This window comes from Vidua chalybeata, chromosome 25, assembly GCF_026979565.1.
Source record: "Vidua chalybeata isolate OUT-0048 chromosome 25, bVidCha1 merged haplotype, whole genome shotgun sequence".
Taxonomy (NCBI): Eukaryota; Metazoa; Chordata; class Aves; order Passeriformes; family Viduidae; genus Vidua; species Vidua chalybeata.
In genome coordinates this window covers 5,691,639-5,718,019 of record NC_071554.1, presented here as the reverse complement: position 1 = coordinate 5,718,019, position 26,381 = coordinate 5,691,639, and the positions used below count along the sequence as shown (strand labels likewise).

At 52.1% G+C, this 26,381-nt stretch overlaps 2 long non-coding RNA genes across 3 annotated transcripts; both read right to left on the bottom strand.

Annotated features, from left to right (window-relative positions):
• Positions 1–1,136: 1,136 nt before the first annotated feature.
• Positions 1,137–3,091, bottom strand: LOC128799944 (uncharacterized). Its single transcript, XR_008434876.1, has 2 exons — positions 2,855–3,091; positions 1,137–2,258 (listed from the first exon to the last, which is right to left on the bottom strand). It is a non-coding gene; the product is annotated as an uncharacterized LOC128799944 (long non-coding RNA).
• A 10,171-nt stretch (positions 3,092–13,262) lies between these two features.
• Positions 13,263–18,437, bottom strand: LOC128799943 (uncharacterized). Of its 2 annotated transcripts, none has more exons than XR_008434874.1 (3): positions 18,377–18,437; positions 17,671–17,944; positions 13,263–16,290 (listed from the first exon to the last, which is right to left on the bottom strand). It is a non-coding gene; the product is annotated as an uncharacterized LOC128799943 (long non-coding RNA). The 2 variants fall into 2 exon arrangements; XR_008434875.1 differs by having other exon boundaries at positions 13,265–13,619.
• Positions 18,438–26,381: the final 7,944 nt, after the last annotated feature.

Here is a 26,381-nt window from a genome sequence, read left to right as displayed (position 1 = left end):
TTGACTTCATGCCAAGGTCTCTGAGCCCCCTGCCAGGGTCTGGAGCCAGCCAGGGCAGCCAGAGGGATGTCTTGGGTTCTGACACCCCTTGCTCAGAGCTGTCCCTGAGCCCTCTCTTTTAGGACGGCCACCTCCTCTTCTGTGGGGTTTTTACCAGGCACAGGTTGGCTCTTGTGGACACAAAGGACAGGGATGGAGCCCAAGGTGGGCAGTGACCCCACACGAGATGTGCTCTGAGCACTGGAAATGCCCCAGCAGATTTTTCCTGCCACTGTTCCCATCAGGGGAAGGGCTCTCAGCAGGTCCTTGGGGCTGAGATCTGACCCACAGGGCTGGAGGGTCCCAGGAGCTGCCCCCAGCTCTCCATCCCTCAGCCCTTCTGGAAGCTGAGCTCAAAACCTGAAGGGAGCCTCCCAGAAATATGGAATGGGACCTGGGGACCAGGGATGCAGGGACAGGAGCCAGGGAATGGCTCCCAGTGCCAGAGGGCAGGGCTGGATGGGATCTTGGGAATTGGGAATTGTTCCCTGGCAGGGTGGGGAGGGGCTGGGCTGGAATTGCCAGAGCAGCTGGGGCTGCCCCTGGATCCCTGGCAGTGCCCAAGGCCAGGCTGGACACTGGGGCTGGGAGCACCTGGGACAGTGGGAGGTGTCCCTGCCATGGCAGGGGTGGCACTGGGTGGGATTTAAGGTCCCTTCCCACCCAAACCATTCTCTGATTCCGTGAGTCCATGACCGTGTCCGTGCCTCTATCCTGACAAACACTCCCAGCTTTCCTCACTCAGCCCCTGTTAAACACCAGCTCTGAACACATTTTCCAAACCAGGTTTTCATGCGTTCTTTGCTGGAAATCTCCACAGATTTCTGGCTCAGAGCTCTGTGGGGAATAAATCCTACCGGGAAGGGATGGGGCAGGGCAAAGTCTGTGCTGCTACAGCTGAATCCATGAAGTCCTGCTGTGCCTCTTGGATTCCAAGTGGAACAGCTCCTTCTCTCCCTGATCTGCACCTTGTGCCTCTCAGAACAAGCTGGGTCTGGACCTGGTTTCTTTAACCTGCCTAAAAAAGCATTTTACAGGGCACTGAGGTTTATTGCCCTGTTGGACTCCCACATCCCACCAGATGAAAAACGAGCCACTTAAAATGATAAAAGGTTTTATTTACTGTAGTGGCAAAGAAGCTGCATCCCTCTGCTGGGCTGGATCCTTGTGGACATAAAGCTCTTTGCAGGAGAGGTTTGAAGGCTGCTGCAGGAATTCCTGCCTGGCCTGAAGTTTATTCCCCTGAAGCTGAGCCTTCCTTTTACCCTTCCTTGCCATCCTTGCATCCCTCCCTCCCCTCCCTCCCCTGGGAAAGAGGCAGGATGCAGGGAAGGGGTGGAATCCATCCCAGAGGAGCAGCCATGTGGGGGGAAGGTGGTGAAAAGCAAGAAAGGAGGTGCCAGGTGATAACTGGGTGGGGTGGAGAGGGTCTGGATCGGGGAGAGACCCCAAACCTCTGAGGAAGATGAAGGCAGAGAAGGGGGGAAGGAGGGATGGGGGCCTGACCTTGAGAGGGAAGGGGAAGATGGGACACCAAATCCATGGGGAAGGAGGGACAGAACTCCCTCAGCCCTTCAGTGGGGTGGGACAGGAGAGAAGGGGTGACAGGGAGAGGGTGCAGGTCCCTCCTGCAGACCCCACAGAAACCAGGGAGGGAGGGGGGACAACCACAGCAGCATCTCTGAGCAAAACAGGGAACGTTTTTAGCAGAGCTGGGCCAAACCAGGGTCTGAGAGCTGAACCAGTTCAGCCTCCACGAGCCACCTTCCAGCTCGGGCAAAAAGCCCCGTTCTTAGCAATTCCCAGGCTCCAAACTCTCCCGGTTTCCGTGCGTCACAGGCTGAGATCCGCAGTCCCCGGGGACGGGGCTGCAGGAGCAGCGAGGTGAAGGCGGCTGAGCCCTCTCCGAGGTGGCTCACCCCCCGCTGTCCCCGCACGTGTCCCCGTGCTGCGGATGCAGATGCCTGGGAACGTGTGCTGCCTCCCGCATTACATCACTGCAGGGGAAGGCAGCGGCAGAAATGCAGCAGCCGACGAGCCAGGGCTGTCCAGAAGAAACCTCTGCTGGCAAAGGGGAGGCGTTCCAGTGGAAAATGGTTGGGTTTTCACAAATCCCATCACCTCAACACTCGTGCCGCCGTCCTTCAAGGTCCTTCCCGAATAAAAGGATGGGGAGGCACTGGCACAGCTCGCCCAGGGAGGATGTGGGTTCCTCATCCCTGCAAGTGTCCAAGGTCAGGCTGGATGCGAGCCCAGCCTGGCACTGCAGTGCTGCAGCAGCACGGGACATCCTAAAAACACTCAGGAACGTGGCCAGGGGGCATGGCCACTCTGCCCTGCCCAGCCACAGGGGGTGACCCTTTCCAAGCTCATTCCTCATCCTAGCAGATGTGTAAAGGTGAGCTGAGTCGTGCCCATTCCCATTTTAAACTGCCAGAGGGCACGGATAGATGGGAAATTGGGAAGGAATTCCTTCCTGCGAGGGCTGGGATGGAATTCCCGGAGAAGCTGTGGCTGCCCCTGGATCCCTGGAAGTGTCCAAGACCAGGCTGGCCGGGGCTTGGAGCAGCCTGGGACAGTGGAAGGCACATCTCATGGATGTGCCACCCAAATGCTGACCCAAGCGCTGCAGGGACATCCGTGGGGTGCCCGTGTTCCATGCCCACAATCCCTGTGCTGCTCCCACCCTCTCCACGCTGCCCTGCTGTGTTTTCCCTCTTCCACTGCCCAGCCCGGGCACTGCCGGTGTCCCTGGGATGGAGCGGGGACAGCAGGGCCACAGGGAGGGGACAGGAAGGACACAGGGAGGACAGACCTGAGGCATCATCCTCATCTCCTGCTGCATGTGGGAGCGTGGAGGAGCCAAAGCAGCCCCGGTTCCGCTGTCACGGCAGCGCCGGTGACATTGCCAGGGATTCCTGCAGAGCCTGCACCAGGATCTGTCCCACCAGGAGCTGGGTGAGTTTTAGGCTCCCTTCCCACCCAAACCATCCTGGTTCCATTGTGGATGGCCCCTGCAGTGGCAGGGTCACAGAGGGGCCTCTGTCCCCGTGGTTGCCATGGGAGAAGCAGAAGGGTCGGTTCCAAGTGCCACCCTGGACGGGGATCAGCTGTCATGGCAACAGCGGCAGTGTCACTGCAGCACAGCACCCATGGCAGTGATATCACCTAGAGTGTTACCCGTGGAGCAGAGGAGCCTGGCAGGAGCTTGATCAGATCCAGGGAAAAGGTTGTCCCTGCTGGATGTGGCAGTGAGTGGATTTTCACCTCTGGAGCCACCAAACGAAGGTGGCCAGTCGCGGGATGATTTTCATCCCATCCCCGCCCCTACAGAATCCATATGGGAACCTCTGTGGGGACAGGGATGCTGGAGCTTTGCCCAGCTTTGGTGGGAACGGGGTGGGACAATCCTGGCCTGTGGGAATGGCCATGGATAATGCCCCTGGGGCAGAGCTCAGGGCTCGCAAGGAATGCTGTGGATCTCTTTAGAGACACCTCATCAGCAACAGGATGCCGAGGAACTGCAGCAAATTCCCCCAGGGATCTGCCTGGAAGGACTAAATGTGCTCAGGATTTACAGAAAGCTCCAAGACAGTCTCCCCTCAGTCAGGTGGAAATGGCACTGCCTGGAAAGGGAACAAAAATTGGGATGGTTTGAAGTGGGAAAACAACTTGGGATGAATCAAGGCACGTGGGACTGGGGAAGTATAAAGGGATGGATCAGAAAAGGGTTTTCTTTTTGAATGGGAAATGAATGGAAGACCAAAAAGATTGAATTTAAAAGGCAATATGATAATTATTTTAAATTTAAAGGTAATATAATAATAAAATGTAAAAGGCAATATAATAATTATTTGAAATTTAAAGGTAATATAATGATAAAATTTAAAAGGCAATATATAATTACTTTAAATTTAAAAGGCAATCTAATAATTATTTTAAATTTAAAGGCAATGTAATAATAATTTTCAGAGGAGTTACATGGCTATCCCCACATCTTTCCTTTCTGTGGTCTTTAATGCAGCTCTGTTGAATGAAGGGCTTGGCCATTCTTCCAGACTATTTTCCACACACTTCTACTCCTATGAATTTTAGTCAGGCTAAATTTGCTTCCTGCAGCTCACCCCAAACCCCAATTCCTTTTTTCTTTTCCTTTTTTCCCTTTTTTCCTGTTTCCTCCATGAAACACGGAGCACTTCAGGTGATTTTTTTCATTCTTTTGTTTGTTTGACAAATGCAAATTAAACTCGATTCCTTTGTCACCCACAACAATTTTCTCTGAGGTGTGTGTCAGGCAGGTGGTGCTGAAATCCATGGCATCGCTCCTGATTTTTGGCCAGCATCCCAAAATCAGTGCCAGAGGCACTTTTGGCATGGAATTCTGGCATCCTCGTGCAGGAATTTGCTTTCTGCATGGGAACAGTCGCAGCCCTGCAAAGAGAAACCCTTCAGCCACTGGTGTGGGCAACGGGACTTGGGAAATAACCACAAGGTTTGGGGTTGTCTGGGCAGCTCCTGGAATCCTTGGGATTGGGAACGGTGCCCTGCTGGCCTTCCCAAGAGCTCTGGGCCAGGCTGGCATGGACAGGTTGGCACAGCTGGAGTGACAGAGCAGATCCAGGGATCCAGCACTGGGAGATACCACAGGGATGGAATTCCAAGTTAGAGGAATGACCTACAGAACCAGAAACCACAGGATTGGAATTCCAAGTTGGAGGAATGATCTGCAGGACCAGAAACAACAGGATTGGAATTTCAAACTGGAGGAACAATCTGCAGAACCAGTAACCACAGGGTTAGAATTCCAAGCTGGAGGAATGATCTATAGAACCAGAAACCAAAGGGTTGGAATTCCAAGTTGGAAGAATGATCTGCAGAACCAGAAACAACAGGGCTGGAATTCCAAGTTGGAGGAACAATCTGGAGAAACAGAAACCACAGGGATGGAATTCCAAGCTGGAGGAATGATCTGGAGAACCAGAAACAACAGGGTTGGAATTCCAAGCTGGAGGAATGATCTGGAGAACCAGTAACCACAGGGATGGAATTCCAAGTTGGAGGAATGATCTGCAGGACCAGAAACCACAGGGATGGAATTCCATGCTGGAGGAATGACCTGGAGAACCAGAAACCACAGGACTAGAATTCCAAGTTGGAGGAATGATCTATAGAACCAGTAACCACAGGGTTGGAATTCCAAGCTGGAGGAATGATCTGCAGAACCAGAAACCACAGGACTAGAATTCCAAGTTGGAGGAATGATCTATAGAACCAGTAACCACAGGGATGGAATTCCAAGCTGGAGGAATGATCTATAGAACCAGTAACCACAGGGATAGAATTCCAAGCTGGAGGAATGATCTATAGAACCAGTAACCACAGGGATAGAATTCCAAGCTGGAGGAATGATCTGCAGGACCAGAAACAACAGGATTGGAATTCCAAGTTGGAGGAACAATCTGCAGAACCAGTAACCACAGGGATGGAATTCCAAGCTGGAGGAATGATCTGGAGAACCAGAAACCACAGGGATGGAATTCCAAGTTGGAGGATTGATCTGCAGGACCAGACCTCAATCCAGGGCCAGGCACCACGGAGAGGTGTTGGCATGGGAAGAACGGCGTGGGCAGGGGAAGGAAAACAGGAAAAGTGGGAGCTGGGCACAAGTGGCCACTTGGTTCTGGAAGAAAATCAACCAAAAAGCAGGAGGATGGGAGAACTGGGAATGGGGCTGCTGTGCCCAGCACTGGTGGGGTGCCCAAAATCCTCAAGAGCGAGCAGAAGGGAGGGAGTGGGAATGTGCAGCAAAGGAATAAGGTCCAAGCTCAGCCTGCAGAAGATTCAGACCCTTTTTAGGACAAACATGAGCGACAGACAGACTGAAAACACAGCTACCAGGGAGAAACCTGCACCACAGAACTCAAAGTGTCCTCCTGGATGATGTTTTTCTGTATTTCTGCTCATTTGAGCATCAAATCTGCGCAAACAGTTGGAAAAAGCAGCACAGTCCTGTCCCAGCTGCAGTGAATTCCTGCCGGGATAAATCAGGCAGCAGGCTCAGAGTTTCCACTGCTGCCTGCTCCGTGCCCAGCCTGCCCCTGCCTGGCTGGGATCAGCTCAGGACCGTGCCCTGCCCTCTACATCTCTCCTCTTCTCCACTGTGGTGTATTTGCTAAAGTCCTTCCAAATTCCTCCACATTTGAGCACCTCAGTGCATTTGGGGACAGGCAGGACCTGGAAGGGACAGCAGGAGCTAAAATCCCAGCAATATCAGGAAATGCTGATAAATCAGTGTAGGAGCTCTGGGATCTTTGATCAGAGCCATGGGTGGATGGTGCTGGTGCCATCCCTACCTCACATCTCATGGATGTGCCACCCAAATGCTGACCCAAGCACTGCAGGGACATCCGTGGGGTGCCCGTGTTCCATGCCCACGATCCCTGTGCTGCTCCCACCCCCTCCACGCTGCCCTGCTGTGTTTTCCCTCTTCCACTGCCCAGCCCGGGCACTGCCGGTGTCCCTGGGGTGGAGCGGGGACAGCAGGGCCACAGGGAGGGGACAGGAAGGACACAGGGAGGACAGACCTGAGGCGTCATCCTCATCTCCTGCTGCATGTGGGAGCGTGGAGGAGCCAAAGCAGCCCCGGTTCCGCTGTCACGGCAGCGCCGGTGACATTGCCAGGGATTCCTGCAGAGCCTGCACCAGGATCTGTCCCACCAGGAGCTGCTGAGCTGCATCACTGTCCCCAAACCTCTGTCACCTCCCTGAGCCGTGCAGGTGACACCTGGGGCCAGCCTTCCCATCGTGGCATGTCCCTGTCCCGTGTCCAGGGCACATTTCCCAGCAACCTGCCAGTGCCAGCCCTGCTGCTCCTCACGTGTGGCCGGGCAGAGCCGCGTTTGTCACACGTCCCCCCCGATGTGTCACCGCCGAAAAGTCAGCGCGTCTCTCCTTTCTGCCTGGCACCGTGCCCGAGGAGAGGGTGGCATTGCATAACCCAGCCTTGGCAGGGCCTCCCGGTGCTCGGCAGGGCAGCCTCTCCTCTGGTTCTCAATTCCTGCAGCTCCCACGGAGCTCCTCCGCGCCTCAGGGCTGGGGCTGAACCCCAGGGGACGGGATCCTGCTGCTCCCCTGTTCTCCAGCTTCTCCTGCTCCCTCAAGGCAGAGTCTCTCTCCCATATTTTCCCTCCTTTCCTTTCCTTTCCTTTCCTTTCCTTCCTTTCCTTTCCTTTCCTTTCCTTTCCTTTCCTTTCCTTTCCTTTCCTTTCCTTTCCTTTCCTTTCCTTTCCTTTCCTTTCCTTTCCTTTCCTTTCCTTTCCTTTCCTTTCCTTTCCTTTCCTTTCCTTTCCTTTCCTTTCCTTTCCTTTCCTTTCCTTTCCTTTCCTTTCCTTTCCTTTCCTTTCCTTTCCTTTCCTTTCCTTTCCTTTCCTTTCCTTTCCTTTCCTTTCCTTTCCTTTCCTTTCCTTTCCTTTCCTTTCCTTTCCTTTCCTTTCCTTTCCTTTCCTTTCCTTTCCTTTCCTTTCCTTTCCTTTCCTTTCCTTTCCTTTCCTTTCCTTTCCTTTCCTTTCCTTTCCTTTCCTTTCCTTTCCTTTCCTTTCCTTTCCTTTCCTTTCCTTTCCTTCTGGAGCTGGGGAGCTGCAGAAAGCAGAGCCAGGAGCGGTGCAGGGAATGAGGGACAGACAACACAGCCCCGTGGGGTTGGGATGGTCCGAATCTTTCAGCCCAGGGAAGGGCCCTGGAATGCTGAGTTTGAGACCCAAAAGCCCCTCGGGTGATGGACACGGATGTGGGATTGAGTCACAGCCTGGGATGTGGCTCTGCATCCTGGGCTGCCACTGCACCCCCGTGTCCCTCCTCGTGTCACACCAGCCCGGGGGCTCTGCTGCATCTTCCAACATCCCCATCCCGATCCTGTCCCTGCAACTTCCTCCTCCATCTCCCAGAACGGACTCTTTTATCCATTCCAGGAACAAAAGCTGGACTAGGGGGATATCAGACTAAATTTATTCCTGAAACAATTTGTGCAGTCAACAGTTTGGCCCTGAAGTCAGGGGTTCGCTGACTTTCCTCCCAGAGCAGCCTGTGGAAGCAGCGATGCTCTTCCCACTCCAGAAATTCCATCAGCTGGATGGACTGGGCAGCGTGGATGTGCCTACAGGAACCTGGGCAGAGAAAGGGCAGAGAGCCGGGAAATGGGATCCACTGGGCTGTGCCAGCACTGCCCTTCCTTCCCCGGCTCCAGAGGGACTTGGCCATCAGAGCTGGATCCCATCCCTTGGATTTCTCCAGGGAGGGAATTGCACAGCGACACGATGGCACCGTGCTGGCTGCCCCATGGAATTCCTGCTGGGATCCCTCCTTCTGCTCCCACAGAATTCCTGCTGGGATCCCCCACTCTGCTCCCATGGAATTCCTGTTGGGATCCCTCTTTCTGCTCCCATGGAATTCCTGCTGGGATCCCCCCACTCTGCTCCCATGGAATTCCTGTTGGGATCCCCCCACGTTGCTCCCATGGAATTCCTGCTGGAACCCCACACTCTGCTCCCATGGAATTCCTGTTGGGATCCCCCCACCTTGCTCCCATGGAATTCCTGCTGGAACCCCACACTCTGCTCCCATGGAATTCCTGCAGGGATCCCCCCATCCCAGGGACTCTGCCCAGCCCAGGGATGTGGCCTCCAGTGGGACCGGAGCTGCTCCAGCCTCCCACATTCCCAAACCCTCGGGAGAGCGGCTCAGCCCCGTCCCTTGGGAGCAAAACACTGGCACCACCCCAGCCCTGGGATTGCTTAGTTCAGAGAGCGAGGAAAACCAAATATTTTCCTTCTTAATTGCCATCTTTCAGGCAAGCAATTATTCCTCCTGTGTGTCACTCAGCCTAATGACGAATTCCCAAAAAAGCCACGCTGGGCTGCAGCCTTCAAAGGCAGGAAGCAGATTTTGAAGCAGATTTTGGAGTTAATCTCCTTTCACAACAAGCCCCAAACCATGGCTGTGTTTCTCCTGGGACAAAACCCTTGGGAATGAATAAGTCTGAAAAGGGCAAGGAAGTTTTGTTTTTTTCCTGGATGGGATATTTTTGCTATATTGTTATTTAGGAAAGGGAATAATAGAGGGAAGGGCTTTGGAATGGTGGCTGGAAGGTGGTAGCAGGTGAGGCTGGATTTCCTCTGGAAGAAGAAACCCTGGAGCTGCAGAACATTGGTCCAAACTGTGCCACCCTCACCCTCCACGAGGTTCTGCATTCCAGCATCCACTCCCCATTTGGAGTTGGGCTCCAAATCTCCCACAAACTACCCAGAGCCTCCCCCGGCAGAGTTTTGGGGGTTGCTGGTGGTGCTGGGGTGGTTGAACACAAGGAATATTGAAATTTTTCCAGGTTTTAGGTCGGCCCAGGTTTCATCTCAGGAATGATGCCCTCATCCCATTTCCAGGCCACCTGAATCATCCCCTCCCAGGTCTGGATAATTCAGGCTGCCCCAGGCTCGCTGGAGCTCCTCGTGATCCGTGGGGATGTGGGTGTGGAAGGAGTGAGACATGCCTTGGTCCAGTCCTGACCTGCACTTGGGATTTGGGAATTTGGAGCTGCCCGGTGTGGACAGTCACAACATCAAAGTGCTCTGATTCACCCCAGGCACGTCTCTCACCACTAATGGCATTTTTTCCCTCAAAAACTCCAAAATTCCTTCCCCAGAATTCCACATCCCCACGCTTCAGATGAGACAATCCTTTCCCAGTGGGGGAAACAGGGAAACAAAGCCCAGAGAGACATCAAAGTGAGGGAGCTCTGGAATTCTGGCTTGGGGAGAACAAGAAAAATTCCATCTCCAGAAAGATGTGGCAACAGGAGCAGTGCACCAGGAGGAACGCTTTGGGAAGACGTGGAAAAATTGTGAAACATCCCCAGGGAGGAATCAGAGGTTCAAAGGTAGCAGAGGATTTGAAAAAGAGAAGGAAGTGCCTCAAAAAAAAAAAAAAAAAAAAACAAAAAAGCAAAATGCGGTTGCACTGAGCAAAAAAAAGTTCAGGTCTGGACATGGCACTGCAGAAATCCAGGTGGGAAAGATGGAAAATCCCAAGGCAGGATTGGATGGTTTCCCACAGGAGGGATGGTTTCCCAGAGCCTGGAATGAATCCGAGCTCCAGCCCAAGCCTGTGGAGGTGCCTTCCCTCAGTGTGGGACACTCACAGCCAAAGGAGACGGGATTGTGGCATTCCAGAGCTTCCAGCCAGGAATGAGGCACCAAGATGCCTTTTTGGTTTGGTGTTTGGTGTTTGGTGTCCCTGGCAGCTCTGCTAAGGGAGTGGCGCCTCTGTTTCTTTGTGGGGTGATGGGGATGGAGATTTTCCACTCCCAAGCCGTTTGTGGAATGTGGAATATGCATCTCCCACTGGGAGGACTGGAAAAGGGTTAAAAGCATTCCCAGCTGACAAATTCCCCGTTCTCCAGACATTTCAGAGCTCGGGACAGCTCTCACCCTGCTGGCGGAGTGTCTGGCAGGAGAACAACACCCACCAGGAAAATGCCAACGCAGGAGCCTCAGTCTCCTCAAGAAACGCGTCCCACTCTGAAGGTTTTTCAGGAATTAATTGCAAAGACATTTCTGGGGTTTGTTGCAATGGGGGTTGCCATGGCAACTGCTCCAGCTACTCAGGAAAAATAGGGAGGGCTCCCACTGTCACTGGGGCCATCTGTCCCTTCCATGGGGGGTCCTTTTGAAGCTCTGCTCCAACCTCCACCAGCCAAATCTTCTTTTTAAGCCTCTGAAAGTCCTCGGTATGATTTATCAACCAGCTCCTGCCCTCAATCTCTGTTTCTTTTCTCGGCACTGACAGGATAATTTCCTCTCTATCGCTGCAAATTAAATTCTAATGAGGAAGCTCTGCATTTCAATGTGATGGAGAGCCAGGATGCACAGGAGAATTGAATCCATCCAGGAGGGAGGAGAAGGGATTAAATAGGAATGCCTGAGGGGCAGGAGCCCTCTGGCAGGCTTGGGAAAGGCAGTTCTGTTGACAGGACAAGAGGGAATGGCCTCAGGCTGGGCCTCCTGGGGAGGCTCAGGAATCAGCAGGAATTCCTCCATGGAAAGGGTGGTCAGGTCTTGGAATTGCCCATCCCTGCAGGTGCCCAAGGAATTCCTGGATGTGGCACTCAGAGCTCTGGGCTGAGGACAAGGTGGGGATCAGGCACAGCTTGGACTCGTGGAGATCTTTTCCAACTTCAGCATTTCTGGGATTCTCTATTCCCCCTAATGATGGATTGGGATTTTGGGGTGGATCCAGGTTCCCCTCTGAGCTGAGACCACAGAATCCTCCATGGATGGAAGTTTGAGCAGCTCCTGGGATGCAGAGATGGGGGGACAGCATCACCATAGCCACAGCAATCCCATGGACCCCAAATCCCACCAGGAGGAAGGGGCTGGATCCGCTGTTGGAATCTGATCCAGGGGGGATTTTCAGTTATGGTTTCTCTGGGACGTGGCAGCAGCGACAACACTTCCACATCCACAATGGAATGTTTTTAAATCTCTATTTATTTCATGGCCTCAGGGAAGTGAAGGATTTCCCAGAAAATTTATGGTGGCCATTAAAGACCAGGAGGCTGAAGATGTTCATTTGAGTCAGCAACATTTATAAAGGAAACCCTGCTGAGTTTTTTGAATGCCAACAAAGAATTTCTGCCAAAATTTTGCACAAAATTTATAAATAGACCTTTAAAGTTGAGTATTTCTTCACCTTTTCCCAAAGGACTTGTAGTGGAGAACACTTGGTATTGGGAATGGAGATGGTGATCCTTGGTTTCCATTCCCAGAGGTTCAACATCAAAATGATGCAGGAAAAATATTTTGGGTTGTTTCTTGTGGGGTTTTTTTTTTGGGTTTTTTTTTGTGTGTGTTATTTAGGTTTTGACTTGATGTAATGTTAATATGAGAAAAATGCTCTCTTTGTTTACTCATTTCGAGTGCTCCTCCTGCATCACGGAGCTTCACTCAAGGACTGGGAAAACCAAAGCACCATTCCCATTTCCCAAGGACTGGGAAAGCCAAACCAAGAGGGGATTTGGCAGCTCTGGCTTCTCCTCGTAGGGAAACCTCTTGCCTGGGGGACATTTGAGCTGCTCAGAACTGCATTTATGTCCTTCACAGCACTGAGGACATCCCTGAAATTCCCACACATTCCCAGGATCATGAATCATCTCCAGATAATTTCAACTGAGTTGGAAGTCATTGGGAAAGGGGCAGTTTGGGGGCTGAGCTGCTGCTGAGCTCTCCTTCCTCTCCTAGATGGTCCCAAGGAATGGGATTAGAGGATTCCCACTTGTTAATACCTGCTCTGATGAGCTCCAAGGTCTTTTCCAACCCAATTTATTCTGGGATTCCATAAGTATTTCACTCTGGGGGCTGAGGGAAGGTCTGGGACCATCTTCACCCCACCACGATGGTTTCAAAACACAAATCTCACAATTAACATCTCCTCATCTTGAAATTGCCTGGAAACACTGGAGTTCAGTCCCCTCAGGAATTCACTCCTACATTCACAGCATCCATGGGGTGGGGACTCTTCAGGAAGGGACTTTCTGGCCCTGAGATTGTCACTTGAGCATCTGTGTGTTATCAGTTGCGCATCTGTGTGTCTGCAGCTTCTTCCTGGAGGAAAATCAACACAAATTATCTTTAAAGAATAACCCAGGGAGCAGCTCCCGGGCTTCTCATTATCCCAAGAAAAAGAACAGCTGAATTTCAGAACGTTCCTGCATCCTCAGCACCGCTGTATTCAATTCAGGCATCTTCACTCCTGGGTTAAAAATATCCCTGAAGGAACTGCAGGAAAACTGCAGAGAGCTGAGCTCTCCAAGAGGTGTTTTCTCCCAGGTGACAGAGCTGACTCGAGTCCAGCTGGATCCTGAGTGAATCCTCCCCAAAACCCCCACTTGGGATGGTTTTCAGAGCTAAAGAGAAAATAGACCCCCCCACCAACCCCACCCTGGGCATCCCTGGAGCTCTGGCAGCCTCGGGGCCGTGCCCATTCCCTGGGGAGCCTGGGCAGTGCCAGCACCCTCTGGGGGAAGAACCTTTCCCTGAGCTCCAGCCTGCCCTGCCCTGGCCCAGCTCCAGCCGTGCCCTGTCCCAGAGCAGGGATTGGAACCCATTAATTTGGGGAATCTGGGAGTTACAGCCCAGGTCCCAGTGGCGGCTGCTCGGAAGTGACCACCAAACTCTGGGGCTCTGTTTTCTGGTTTTCCCACTGTCCCCATCTCTGCTGATGGGCTTGGACCTGAGGAAAATTTCCCACATCCCAAAATCCCAAAGAAAGGAGACAGAACTGTGTTTGGCTGTGCTGATGGGACACCTCATCAGCACATGGTGTTTTGGGGGAATTTGGGTTTCCAGGACACCTCACTGGCCCCAGACATGGCCTGAAGTAGGGAATGGAAGGCACAGAGCTGGCAAAATCACAAAAGTGCGTTATAATAAAACTCTGATGAATTTTATGATGTTTATTTATTTATTTATTTATTTTCCTCCTCCTTTCTTGTCCTTTACTCTGTGGCCTGGACAGCCACCCCAGAAGGTTTGCTGTCAAAGCAACATAAGAAATCAATAAATACAAAACAATAATTTTACCAAGTCCAGCTACTGTTCTAATTCCAGCTCTGTGTCCCCAGGCCACCAAGGGCACAGGAGATTTGTTCTTCCACCAACCAGACCAAGCTGAAAAGTTTTGGCTGTCCCAGAACAGTGAGAGCTGATGTAGCAGAATAGTTTAAAAACTTGCTTAATTTGTTCTTTTGACATGAAAGGCTCGTTGAACAGCTTTGAAAAATTCAGTCAAAACAGCTCCTAGCAAGTCCAGGGCAGGAACAGACCTCCAGCATCACAAGCTCAGCTCTTTGGTAGGTGAAGGTAAACAAAAATAACATAAATCTCTGTTTCATAGGATGAATCATTCGTGCTGTTGGGTGAAGCATTGGTGAAAATCCAGGGATATCAAAAATTGTGGTTTCCCTTGCTTTAGCCCACATTTACAAAAGGGTAAATTCCAGTCGTTCACTGCCTTAGATCAGCAGAAATTCTGGACTCGGGTGAGGAAAACCCTTCTCCTTCCAGGTTCTCTTTGGGCCCAGTCTCAAGGAACAATCCTGGCCCTTCCCTTGGTACTGAGTGAAAAACCAGAGCACCGCTGTGCTCCACACAGGTCCATGGAGGAGTTTGCTCCAGGAGCGCAGGGAACGAGCCTGTGCCAAGCCCTGATCCCGAGCCCTGATCCCAAAGCCTCTCCAAAGGCCGTGCCAGAGCACGTTCTGTTTTCCCCAGCTGGAGGCCGAGTGTGCATCCATGGATAAATGTGCCAGCAGCTCCCCAGCCAGGAATGGCCCTCCTGGGACTCCACCAAGCGAGTTTCTCATCGTTAATTCCTGCTCTGGGAAGTTGCACCACGATATGCACGAGGCCGTGGAGGAGATCCAAGAGCACAGAGCTCCTGACTCTGCGTTCTTCCCTGGAAATCACGACGAGGAAAGTGGAACGAGGAGCTCTCCCACCCCTCTTTGGTTAATGGAGGAAGAATTTGAGTCTTGAGATAACCAGAGGGGTTGTCTGAAGGCACAGCAAGTTCCTGCTCACACTCTTGGAAACGGCATTCCCAAAAGAGACAACACTTCCCTGAAGATAAAGCAGCTCCCGAGAGAGAAAGCAGGAGGATGCTGAGTCCTGGGAGTGTTCTGCTCTCACCCTGTCAAGCCCCTCCTGTCCCTCCCCAGGGCCTGGGCCCAAGGGCACATTTGCACTCTTGTTCTCTTGTCCTTTTTCCTCTCCATTTTTTTTTCTTTTGGGTTGATTTTCCCGGCTTTTCCACCAGCTGGATGTGCCATCGTTCAGAAGTTTCGGACTTCTGAAATTGGCCACTCTGAGCATGCGCCGTGCTTGGCTTCCCCGTGGCTGCCAGGGTTATCCCAGGCCTGTCCCACGTTAAGCCCACACAGTCCTGGCCCAAACGCGGAGCTGAGCTTTGCTTTGCCTCTCCCTGATGGCATTCTCAGGGTTCCATAAATGGTGCAGATTCAAAGTCTCGTGGAAATCAGGTGGTTCCTTGTGCAAAGAGACACGGCAGGACATGGACTCAATGTCCCTGAGGTGGCTCCAAGGAATTTGAAGTTCCTCACGTGGCCAAAAACACCAGGGCAGGACTGAGGACCACGCAGCACTGCCAGATCCAGGCCTTCCAAGCAACGTCTTTAGAACAACTTAGAGTTTCCTTCCAAGAAAACATTCCTAGGACAACCCAGCAGCTGCACCACCCAAGGAGGGGTAGAGTTCAATCACAGACTTTAATTTCTTTTCTATGATTGATGCAGATTTTGTTTATAATTGAAATTCATTGGAATTAGCAGTCCTGGAAAAACAAGGGCTCTTCCAGGACTTTTTTCTTTCTGCCCTGAGTTTCGTTGTGAAGTGGGTACAAATTCCTATCCAAATCCTAGGGACAACCACAGCCAGGCATCCAGAAAATAACTCCACGGATGCAGCAAACCAAGCTTCAAATGACCTTGGTCAGCTGAAAAAATATCTCAAAGAATTCTAATACTGATGGGCAAGAGCACAGAAGAGAGCGAGAAAGACCACGGGCTGAGATGTCCAACAAGGAGAAGGTTGAGGGAAGCACAACAAGAATTTCCAGGAAGAGGAAGGGTGGAGCAGGTGCTTCATGAGCAGGGCAAGCAGGACAAGACACGACAATGCTGCAGAGAGGAGGCTGGAATGGAGATTTGAGGAAACAATCCAGGGATGGAGATCTCTGGGCACAGGGAATTGCCTGGGCTGGCTGTGGAAGCCTCATCTCCCAGGATTTTGAAGGACAGAGGTCTCAGGAATTCCCAGCTGAGCCTGCTCTGACAAGTGGATGAAGGAAATGACATTTCAAGACTTGTTTTCCTTGGTTGTCTGTTCCTCCCTGGTTTTGGCACAACCCAGGGAACACCGTTAATTATAGCTCTGGAGGGAATTGATTGTTGCTTTACCTTATTTGGTGGATAACAGCAAATCCTTCTTTGGAAACCTGGTCTGGGAGCTCTGTCTGAGGTTACTGATCCAAGCAACAGCCCAATCCAAGGATTCTGGGTTCTTCCCTGGCTTTCCACGTTCCCCAGTGGGGTCAGTCCCCTTCTCCTGGACTTCACAGGGATTTTTTTCCCATGCAGATCAACCCCATATTTCATCTCAGGGCACCTCTTCCTCTGCACAAATCCAGCTTGGGTGAGAAAACCCATCAAAAATCACAACAGAAATTCAGATTTCAGTGGAATTCAAGATTCCTAAATGCAGGAATAGGAAGAAATGAGTGGCTTTGCAGGCTGGGAGAGCTCTGAATGCCAAGAAATCCTTGGGCTCCCTGCGAGCTGCAAGGTGGGAAAGAGCCACTCCAGGTACCCAAGCCCATTTCCCAGGAATATGGCCTAGAAGCTCCATTTTCACTCCCAAAAAAACCCTCACATCTCAGTATAACCCATCAAATTTAGGAGTTTTGGTTTCAAAAATCTTCAGGTTGAAATTCAGACAAGAAGAACCAAGGTATTCCTGGTGCTGAGATTCCTCATCCATCTTTATCGGTGGAACAGGCACAGAAGGGCTCCAGAGCTCCAGGAAAGGCTGGGTGAACAATTAAATTCCTGCTCAGAGCCTCAGTGAGATCTGTGTGACTCAGGAGCTATGAAGGCGTGAAATGAGATCAGAACCAGCCCTGGAGCTCCCTGCCCTGCCCAAGGCCCATCCCTCCTTCCCCGCCAAGCTCCAAGGGGGATCTCGCTGGCTGGGCGTGCTCCCCTCGGCACGCTGCCACCACTGGGATCAGCCAGCCAGTCCCTCGTCACTTCCAGATCATTAAATTATTTCTCTCTAACCCAATTAGCCACCTAAAGCACGGAGCAGGCCACGGGATGGCTGCCTGAGCAGGAGGCTCCGTAGCCATTTCCTGATGCCCAGAGCATCCCTGGGGAGGGGCAGGCGAACGGGGAGATGTTGATGCCACGGCAACACCTTAAAGACCTTAAAGACTCAGGTGATCTGTCATAAATTCCACGTTTTCTCCATTCCCAAGGATTTTTCTCCTCTGTTGCCTGGTTGAGAGGCAAACACCACGTTTTTGTTGAGCTTGAAAGGCAGCTGCACCTCTGCGGCCAGAGGGTGGGGCAGTGTGCCCAGGTGCTTAGCAGGGGTCAAATCCCACAGCCCTGGCTGGGAACAGTCTGGAACTCATTGGAACCAGGCTGGAGAAGGAGCTCGGGGGTTTCTCCATCCTCCTGTGCCAGTAGGGAGTTCCAAAACTCCTTGGGAAACACCCCAAAGGCCAGGCTGAAGCACCTCAAGGGCTGGTCCAGCATCAGGTGGGGCGTCCTGAGCCCTTCCTGGAATTCTCCTGCAGCCTTCAGCAAGGGAAGGGCTGCCCTGGCATGAATTCCAGTCAAGGAAAACATCCTGCAGCCCAGAAATGCTGGATCTGGTCCACGGGGCTGCTCCAGGGACACATCCCAGCCCTCAGAGGCTCCCCAGGGCCTTTTCCAGGGATCTCACACCAGAAACAACCCCAGACACTGAGGGGTGACAAGGAAGCAGCACAAGACATTTTCCCTACCTGAGTTTCACTGTTTGTAACTTGTCCCAGGGCTTTCCTGCCCTTCCCATATTCCTGGGATCCTGTGCAAGCTCCAGATGCTCCATATTTCCCTGCCTTTTTCCCGGGTCTATGCAGTCCTTCCTCTGACCCTCTTCCTCTCCAAGGATCCTTCAGATGAGGGGAATTCACCTCTTGTTTCCCTCCTTCAGCAGAGGGAAATAAAGGGGAAGAGCTCCCAGCCTGAGCCAGGAGCAGCTGGGAAACCTCTAGGCACAACTGGGGTGCTGAAAATCTACATGGATTCAAAAGACAAAAGCAAAAAAAAAAATCTCAGAAGGAAATGTTTTTTAAGGTTGCTGACTGCAAAATCCCCCCTTTAACTTTGAAAAACCTTAAGAAACACCTGGATGTAGCACTCAGGGTTCTGGTTTAGTTGGTGAGTGGTGTTTGGTCAGCTTTGGAGGTCTTTTCCAACCTAAATCATTCTCTGATTCTATCCCAGCACATCCCAGAGGCACAAACCTATGGGGAAATGGATCGGGGGAAGCATCTCCCTCCTCTCCCTGTTCACCCGCTGAGCACCCACAGCTGCCTGGGATGAATTCCAGTCAAGGAAAACATCCTGCAGCCCAGAAATGCTGGATCTGGTCCAGCACCCTGCTGCAGGACCCTTGATCTGACCCCAAACTGCTTGTGCTGTGCTCTGAAGGAAAATTACACCCACCAGAGGCTTTGCGAGGAGCCAGCGCTGCTCTCAACAGCCGCAGGCTGGTGCTTAATGAGCTTTCAGCTGATTGTTACGGAGTGGAGAGGCACAATTAAAGCCCATTAGCTGCCATGACATCACCAGCTCGGAGGAAACTCTGTGCCGGGCAGGAAGGAGATAGGACAGCCGTGGAATTATGGCTGTGGAATGAGTTAAAATCATTGAGGTACAGCCGCAGAGTTACGGCCATGGAATGAGTTAGAGCCGTGGAGTTAAAACCACGGGGCTACAGCCATGGAATTGCAGCCCTGGAATGAGTTACAGCCATGGAATTACAGCCATGGAGTGAATTAAACTCATTGAGTTACAACCATGGATTTGCAGCCGTGCAGTTGTTACAGCCATGGAGTTACAGGCATGGAACTGCAGCCACAGAATGAGCTAAAATCGTAGAGTTACAGCTGTGGAATTACAGCCATGGAGTTACAGCCGCGGAATGAATAAAAAACATTGAGTTACAGCCATAAAGCAAGTTACAGCCATGGAAGAACAGCCATGGAATGAGTTACAACCATGGAGTTACAGCCATGGAATGAATTAAAAACATTGAGTCACAGCCATGAAGTGAGTTACAGCCATGGGGTTACAGGCATGGAATGAGTTAAAATCATAGACTTACAGCTGTGGAATTACAGCCATGGAGTTACAGCCATGGAATGAATTAAAAACATTGAGTTACAGCCATGGAAAACCAGCCATGGAATGAGTTACAACCATGGAGTTACAGGCATGGAATTGCAGCCACAGAATGAGTTAAAATCATAGAGTTACAGCTGTGGAATTACAGCCATGGAAAACCAGCCATGGAATGAATTAAAAACATGGAGTTACAGCCATGGAATGAATTAAAAACATGGAGTTACAGGCATGGAAAACCAGCCATGGAATGAGTTACAACCATGGAGTTACAGCCATGGAATGAGTTACAACCATGGAGTTACAGCCGTGGAATAACAGCCATGGAATGAGTTAAAAACATTGAGTTACAGCCATGGAAAACCAGCCATGGAATGAGTTACAGCCATGGAGTTACAGCCATGGAATTAATTAAAAACATTGAGTTACAGCCATGAAGCAAGTTACAGGCATGGAGTTACAGCCATGGAATGAGTTACAACCATGGAGTTACAGCCGTGGAATAACAGCCATGGAATGAGTCACAGCCATGAAATTAGTTAAAAACATTGAGTCACAGCCATGGAATGAGTTAAAAACATTGAGTCACAGCCATGGAATGAGTTACATCCATGGGGTTGTTACAGCCATGGAGCTGTTGCAGCCATGGAATTGTTACAGCCAAGGAATTGGCTGGGGTGTAGGTGTGTAGGCTGTATGTCCGAGGGTGACTTTATGATGCTTGTATCCCCAGTTGTCTGTTCTGTTTATGCTGCATATTAAGTTCTGCACCTTTAGGACTGGTTCTGAGATCAAAGTGGGGAGAAGAAGCAGGGTTAGGGTTAGGGGTCAGGGTTAGGGTTTGTTCTCCTAGTTACAGCCAAGGAATTGTTACAGCCGTGGAGTTAGAGCCATGGAATGAGTTACAGCCATGGAGCTGTTACAGTCGTGGAATTGTTACAGCCAAGGAATTGTTACAGGCAAGGAATTGTTACAGGCAAGGAATTGTTACAGCCATGGAATGAGTTACAGCCATGGAGCTATTACATCCATGGAGCTGTTACAGTCGTGGAATTGTTACAGGAAAGGAATTGTTACAGGCAAGGAATTGTTTCAGCCTTGGAATGAGTTACAGCTATGAAATTGTTGTAGCCAAGGAATTGTTACAGCCATGGATTTACAGGCATGCAGTTGTTACAGCCATGGAATGGGTTACATCTATGGAGCTGTTACAGCCATGGAATTGTTGTAGCTGTGGAATTACTGCCATGCAGTTGTTACAGCCATGGAATCACAGCCACGGAATGAGTTACAGCCATGGAGTTTCAGCCATGGACCTGTTCCAGCCATGGAGCTGTTCCAGCCATGCAGTTTCCTGACAGGATGACCAGGAACACTCCAGGCCCTGGAGGAGATTTCTGCTTGTGCAGGGGGTCAGTAACAGCCCCGGCCCTCCCGAGCAGGACAGGCACAGGCACAGCATGTGAGCCAGGGATGGATTGCCTCAAAAAGCCATGGAGGCTGAGGACAGGCTTTGGACTGTTTTTCCATGAGGAATTCCTCAGTTCATTCACACTGAGGAGCCGCTCTGCAGGCTCACCAGGGGCACGTGGTGTTTTCAAATCTATTTTTGCAATTGTGAAAGTCCTTCCCTTCCCTTCCCTTCCCTTCCCTTCCCTTCCCTTCCCTTCCCTTCCCTTCCCTTCCCTTCCCTTCCCTTCCCTTCCCTTCCCTTCCCTTCCCTTCCCTTCCCTTCCCTTCCCTTCCCTTCCCTTCCCTTCCCTTCCCTTCCCTTCCCTTCCCTTCCCTTCCCTTCCCTTCCCTTCATTCTCTCCCTCCCCATGAAAAACGACCCAAGTTCTGCAATCCGGGAAAACTCGGGGCTGAGGGCAGCAAGCCAAGCCCCACATAAATCCCAGGGAATTTCCCCTGGTTTCCATGGATTTCACCCCAAGGAATGATGCACTTCCTGCCCTGCTGGGGGTGCAGATGTTCCCAGCCCTGATGGTTTTCCATCAGTCCCAGGGGGAGATTTGGACCTTTTTCCAGGTGGAAAACTCTTCCCACCCCCCTCTGGGCTCAGGGAGGTGCAATCTCCGAATTTCCAGGGCTCTGCTGCTCTCTGTGATCCCAGCTGCAGAAATTCACTCTTTTCTTGCCCCCAGGGGCAGAATTCCAGACCTTTTCTGGCTCCTGAGGCAGAAATCCAGCCCTTTTCTTGGAGCAGGAGAAGAGCTGCTCTCCCAGATCCTCTCCTGTGTAAAATTGATGCTCTCAAGGCAGGGCTGGAGACCTGAGCCTGCCAACTCTGGTTCTTCAATCTCGTTAACCACGGTGCTCTGTTTAAATCATTAATTACACTCTCAGCTGCCAGTCAGGGGCCTCAGGAACCTTGGGCAGTGTGGATTTTTAAATGAGAGAGAATTTCTAGGTGGGAATAAGATTGCCTTGGTCTCAGGAAAAACCAGTGGGATACCTGATAAATATTTTCCATCGTCTCCCAGCAGTGGGGTTTGCTGCAGGTTCCTCCTGCTCGTGCTCCCTGTGGGAGAGGAATCCAACATCCAGCCCTTCAGACACCCTCAGCTCATGGCTGTGAAATTCCTGAAGAGTTCCCAGGGCCCCATCCATCATGGAGAAACTCTGCCTGGTCGCCTTGCACAGATCCGTGAGGATTTCACGCAGGAAAATGTTGTAAATCCTCTTCCCTCAGAGCCCTGCCTGGCACTGGAGGGTGGATTTAACCCCAAATCTGCCTCATTCCAACGGGACCATTCTAATCCATCGAGTGCCTTGCTTTTATGGGAAGGCATTCCATGACTCTGGCATGGATCAGCCTCTGCTGGGCAGTCAGGGCTATCCATCTCCCAGAGTTAAAAGAAACTGGACAAAATTCCTCAAACCCCAAATTCTTCCCAGATGCACGGAGCACAGGATTAGAAAACCACACTTCATGGAAAGCTGGAAGGAAGGGCAGCCTCCCCCAGGGAAGGGCTCCTGTTCCATGTGAGTGGAGTCAGAAGGAAATGGAATTATCTGATAGGAAAAGAGCTTCAGGAAAGCAGAGTTGTGGGAATGGCAGGATGGAGCAGCCCAGCTCTGCCATGGATAACTTGGAGGGGCTGTTTCCCTTTTTTTCTGCCTCCCAGCATCCTCATCTCTCTCCCTGTGCAGGAATTCCCAGCTGTAACCGTGGACAGTGGGATTCTGGGATCCAGAGTGGGAATGAAGAGGGACAAACTCATTTCCCTGGGGGCAGGGAATGAAGGAAAGGCAGGAAAGGGTTTTCCTGTCATTTACTGACCTGTGAGAGAGCCTTGATTTCCCTGCAGCTGTGACGGTCTCACCTGTCCTGAGCTGGGGACACTGCTGGGACATGTGGCAGGAGATGTCCTGCAGTGTCACCTCCCCCTGGCCACCTCCTGTGCCCTTGGAGTGCCACACATGAACCTCTGGTTTCTTTGGCTGTGTTTTGAATTTTGGACTGGAATAATGGGAGAGGTGCCATGGAAATGCTGGAACTGCCTGCCCTGGGCAGTGACACGGGGCCACAGGGGGTGACAAATCCCTTGGGGTTATTCCTGGAGGTGGTTTAGTCCCACTGGCACTGCCTGCGTGGAGCAGCTGAAGGGGAAAAGGATCCTGCCAGCCATCTCTGGATCTCCTCTTGCAGCCAGCAGGAGGTTGGGATCAGGGCAGGATGCACGGCTTTGGGGTGACAACATGGAGTGGGAAACAGCCCTTGATGTGGCCATGCCCTAAATACAGTCATTTATTGGAGTTTATTTATTCAAGTCCCTTCCTTGGGCCCTTTCTACCAAAATCCCAGGGACAGGAGGTGTCCTGCAACCCCAGTGTCACCTCCCCTTGGTCACCTTCATGCACAGGACCTGTCACCTCCTGTCCCCTTGAGTGCCACACATGAACCTCTGGTTTCTTTGGCTGAGTTTTGAATTTTGGACTGGAATAATGGGAGAGGTGCCAGGTAAGTGCTGGAACTGCCTGCCCTGGGCAGTGACACGGGGCCATGGGGTGGGAAACTGCCCCGGGTGTGGCCATGCTCTAAATAAAGGAATTTATTCAAGTTTATTTATTCGAGTCCCTTCCTTGGACACCTTCTACCAAAACCCCAGTGCTCTCCAGTGACTCCTGCAGCCCCTGGTGCTGTGCTGGGTGGGAGAACCTCAATCTTCAAACACCAGGCTGCTGATACTGAAGAGAAATTTTATATTTAAGCTGCCCCCTCACAGATGTGTCTGCTTTGGCCGTGGTTGATGAGCTCACCTGGGCACAGCCTCGGAGATCCTTTATTGGGAGGTTTGGCCCGGTTGGATTCCATCAGAAACACCAACAAACAATTCCCTCCTGCTTATTAACACTTTGTAAATTTATTAACACTCTGTAAAATGTCTGTAAATGGAACCTTAATGTACAGCATGGCCCGGGGCAGCCCCTAAATAAAAAGGCATCCAGAGTCACCTCTCCAAGCCTCAGCAGTGGTTTTGTGAGGCTGTGGCAGGAGGCCAGATGTTGTCAGGGCAGCTCTGGCTTTGCTCTGGTGTGCAGCACAAGGCTGGATGGATTCTGCTTCTTTTCTGAATTAGAAAATATTTTGGATTTCAGGAGAGGCTTTGGAACGCCAGATTTTGTGATGGACCAGCCAGGGCCGCCTTTGCTCAGCTCTGTTGGGTTTGGAACCTCTTCCCCTCCTTCATCCGGAGATTTTCCCTCACCCTGGAGCTGCAAAGGGAGCCCGAGGGAGCTGGGGCTGCAGGACTGAGCTCAGGGCTGGTTCCAGGAGCTCTGCTGGAGCTGGGGCTGCAGGACTGAGCTCAGGGCTGGTTCCAGGAGCTCTGCTGGGGCTGCAGGACTGAGCTCAGGGCTGGCTCCAGGAGCTCTGCTGGGGCTGCAGGACTGAGCTCAGGGCTGGCTCCAGGAGCTCTGCTGGGGCTGCAGGACTGAGCTCAGGGCTGGCTCCAGGAGCCCAGGGGAGCTGGGGCTGCAGGACTGAGCTCAGGGCTGGCTCCAGGAGCTCTGCTGGAGCTGCAGGACTGAGCTCAGGGCTGGCTTCAGGAGCTCTGCTGGAGCTGGGGCTGCAGGACTGAGCTCAGGGCTGGCTCCAGGAGCCCAGGGGAGCTGGGGCTGCAGGACTGAGCTCAGGGCTGGCTCCAGGAGCTCTGCTAGAGCTGGGGCTGCAGGACTGAGCTCAGGGCTGGCTCCAGGAGCTCTGCTGGAGCTGGGGCTGCAGGACTGAGCCCAGGGCTGGTTCCAGGAGCCCAGGGGAGCTGGGGCTGCAGGACTGAGCTCAGGGCTGGCTTCAGGAGCTCTGCTGGAGCTGGGGCTGCAGGACTGAGCTCAGGGCTGGCTCCAGGAGCTCTGCTGGAGCTGGGGCTGCAGGACTGAGCTCAGGGCTGGCTCCAGGAGCCTGAAGGAGCTGGGGCTGCAGGACTGAGCTCAGGGCTGGCTCCAGGAGCCCAGGGGAGCTCTGAGAGCTCTGTAAGCTGAGCCCGAGTTACAAAACCGCGGGATTGCAGTCGGGCTTCAGCTCTGGATATTGGCATTTCCTTCCCTGCCAAGCCCCAGCCTGCAAAGGTCTGGGCTCCATGGCCTGGGAGGTTTTTGGGAGCTGTGGGAATGCTCAGCTGCAGGGAGATGAAGAGTTCAGTTCCTCTCACTTCCCCTGAAATCCCAGTCCGGAGCCCTCTCGTGAGTGTGAACACACAGGCAGCACTCGATGGGCTGGGAGAGCCTGGGCTCTTCTTCCCAGTCCAGTGGGATTTTAACAGTTTATCCCTCTGGAAAAACAGGCAACAGAGGCTGATCCACTGGAGGAGAAGCATCTCAAAGTTCCAGTTCAAATATTCACCATCTTTTATTTTTCCTTCAGCTCTCTTTGTTCAGTTCTGTCCATCTCCTGAAAGTTCCAGCTCTCTAATTCCATGTACTCAGCACTGGGTTTTATTAAAAAATTCCTGGGGAGTTGATATGACTGGACTGAGGATGGAAAAGCACCCAGAAACTACCCAAAGGCAAAGCATTTTTGGGTTTCAATGTGAAGCAGGGAATTGTTTCTATTTATAGGGGAAACCGTGCATGGGTCCTAAACGGGATTTGGCAAATTCACATTCCCAGGATTTCTCCTTCCCTGCCAGCATTTCACACGGACACAACTCTATAACTCAGGAACTTGGTGACCCCACACATTTCATTTTCTTTGCCATCCTTTTGCCCTCTTGTTCCAAGAGCAGGAATTTCCTGCCAGAGCCTGCAGAGCCGAGCCAGCCACGAGCACTCCCTGTTTTTGCACAGATTCCGCCTTTCCAGATCCAGCTTCTCCCCATTCATTCCTCCTTCCCATTTTCTTTCCCTCAGCCATTCCCAGCAGCCTTTCCTCTCACAGCAGTGACTGCACCGCTACATTAACAATTAATAACAGAGGAGAAAAATGGACAATAAATTAGCTTTAATTGGACAGGAATGCTGCCAGGTATCCTCCTGCCCGTTTTCCATCCGGGCTCAGCCAGGCTCCCACCCTTTGAGCTCCGGAATGCTCCTCTTGGAGGCTGACTCTGAGGATTTCGGTGTCATCCACACGCTGGGTCAAGACTGAACCAACACAGGATGCACCTGACAGAGCTCAGGAGCACAGAGAAGGCTTTTATTGCCATGGAAATGCAAAGAAGTGTCTGGAAACCTTGAAACCAGCCCAGGCCGGGCTCTGCTTCCTGCAGCAGGAAGTGTCTCCAGTTGGGAAGAGGCAGATGGTCCAAAACCCTGACAGCAGCAGCTCTGCGGGCTGCAGCCCAGAGCTCTAGCCCGGAACACAAACCCTGAGAGGTGCCCAAAGCTTCCTGAGAGAGGCAGAGCAGCCTGGCACCAGCATGGATTTTAAACCTGGGACTGGAGCCCTCCCCTCCAGTGTCACAGTCAGACCCTGACCTGGGGGATGCAGCCTTGACCCAAACGTGGCTGGAACCCAAATGTGCCAGAGAAATTAATCCTAGACTCAGAAAAGCTCAAACCTCACCTCATTTCATTGCTGGGTATGGAGTCATGGAATGGTTTGGGTTGGAAGGGACATTAGAGATCACCCAGTGCCACCCCAGGGACACCTCCCACTGTCCCAGGTGCTCCAGCCTGGCCTTGGGCACTGCCAGGGATCCAGGGGCAGCCCCAGCTGCTCTGGCAATTCCAGCCCAGCCCCTCCCCACCCTGCCAGGGAACAATTCCCAATTCCCAAGATCCCATCCAGCCCTGCCCTCTGGCACTGGGAGCCATTCCCTGGCTCCTGTCCCTGCAGGCCTTGTCCCCAGTCCCTCTGCAGCTCTCCTGGAGCCCCTTCAGGCCC